The sequence below is a fragment of the Halyomorpha halys genome, unplaced genomic scaffold, assembly GCF_000696795.3.
Source record: "Halyomorpha halys isolate HHAL.00 unplaced genomic scaffold, Hhal_1.1 Scaffold260.1, whole genome shotgun sequence".
Taxonomy (NCBI): domain Eukaryota; kingdom Metazoa; phylum Arthropoda; class Insecta; order Hemiptera; family Pentatomidae; genus Halyomorpha; species Halyomorpha halys.
Genome location: NW_027112780.1, coordinates 779,680 through 781,926, shown reverse-complemented (window position 1 = coordinate 781,926; position 2,247 = coordinate 779,680). Strand labels below are relative to the sequence as shown.

The window sequence follows — 2,247 nt, the reverse complement described above, 5'->3', positions numbered from 1 at the left end:
TGAGATTTATCTGTACATTCAGATGATTTATATCTTATATTTATAATGTTTTTTTGGTATTAATGATTACATCTGTACATCACTAGCATATTAGCATCGAGTGTAGTTGATTGTATTTCTTAATAATATTTAATCATTTTATCTCTCTGAAAACAAATTATTATGTATATTTTTTAATATAATGTCGCTGAAAATTGATTTATAATTTTACTTGTTGATCAACATGAATGACATAATATCAAAGACATAACTAAAAAATATGGAATTTTCGTTTAATCATGGAAAAGACATTAAGCATTGAGGTCCATGGTGCGGAAAACCAGCAAGTCTTCAACAATCAGGATATTTTTTATTAAAGCCTTATTTGAAGTACGTTGTTTGAAAACTTTGTTGGCCCTCTTGTATTTTTTTTCTGACTTACGACTTAGGATATATATTACAAACACAAGAACATAGAAGTGTTGGATAAGTGAGTAAATGCTGCGATTTAAAGAAAACAAATAATTTACTCCAACCTAATATTGATTAACATATGTATACTAATAATAACCTGCGGCTGCTTTGTTAAGAGAATTTTAAAAGGGTATTGTTTCACCAAGGAATTTTTCCTGAGTTCACATAGCGCGTGTTATTTTTATAAATGAAATACAATGAGCACTGATTATTTAAACAGATAATGACTTTCATTTTTACTAACATATATTTTTTCTTCCCTAAATTACGTGTAACTTCATGTATAACTTTAATGATAAAAACCAAAAATATTGGTTAAAAAAATACCAATTGTTTCAAACTGAATTCCATACTTATTTTATATATTTTGTAGTTATTGTTTTTTACATAATTCTTAGCTTTATTATTATTATTAAATTAAAACTCTTTGTGCAGAAACGATTGGTGAATATCTAAGGAATTTTTCGATTTATTATTCATCGAATTTTAGGACTAACTTTTTTGTTTTGAGATTAATTGAAAATTAGTTATGTAATTTAATAGTTTAGTATAAAATGAACGACATAAATACTTGACTCACAGATCCCAAATTATTTTTAGTGACACACGCTTCAGTTTGTTTTAAATAAATTTTTAATCCATATTTTTCGAGATACTTTCCGTCAAAATGTATTTTTTTCTATTAAAAAAGACTGAGCAGTGCGGACGTCCGCAAAGGTACAGTGACTTCAACGTTGCTGGAATCACAGCTGCCGAGGAAATTCCCGGCCTGGATGTTATTTGAAAGCATACAGTAGTTTTAGTTGTATTAAATTTTAAATGATTATATATTAGTAATTTTATGCTTAAATAATAAAATGAGATATTAATTATTCGGTAGAGTAAAAACTTACAATGAAGGTTTTGGTTCGATTTTCAGGACATTGATGAATATATATTATAAAATTTTGTTAATTCGTTTTTGAAAGAGAACGTTTTAAATTATTTTCACCCGTTTTACTTAGCTTGAAATAGAAAATAACTGTGATAATATCGGAATAATTTTCAAGGTAATTACCGTTTCCTTACAAAGACATAAATTTTCTAATAAACGCGAAGGTTACTCGATTTACCATTCTTAATAGCATTACAAAAAATATTTCCGATTCAATTCATTATATTTAAACGCAAAAGTGAACTTATTAATTCAACTAAATAAATAATCCCCGAGGCTGCTAAAAAGAAGATGGCCTCGAGACCTTCTAATGAATGAAAAATATTATTAGTGTACTACCAATGGGTAGTATCTCTACATGCCTGTATCATATCATTATGATTTTACATAAAATTTATTAGATGTATTTTCATGTAAATACAGTTGTAATTATCATTAAATACATATAAAAAAATCAATCAATAACTAACCAGAACTTGCCGTCAGAAAACATGTCGCGTCCAACTACGGCGGAATTGACAGGTCAGAGATGAATCAAAAACTATATTAGAATTTGATCATATAGGTTATTCTCATTAAATATATTTATAAAATAAGATAGGATAAATCATGATGTAAATAAGCATGCTATATTTGTTTTCTGTCCTACAATACACCCTTCAGAAGAGGCGTATATTTTTAAATACCTTGTGCATACACCATCCTAAAAGCATATATATGCATACATTGTTGCATTAGTATTGGATACATGTAATTAGAAAATTGTATAGAAGATAATATATAGAAAGTTATATACAAAAGAAATGAAAGCATATAAAACGAAACAAGAAGAGGTAAGAGAAAGAAAGCATCAATAATAA

The 2,247-nt window shown here is 27.1% G+C and overlaps 1 protein-coding gene across 1 annotated transcript in view; it reads left to right on the top strand.

Moving 5' to 3' along the window:
• LOC106680409 (nephrin) overlaps positions 1–2,247 on the top strand; it is a gene marked incomplete in the record, with an annotated part of 208,300 nt that overhangs the window by 418 nt on the left and 205,635 nt on the right.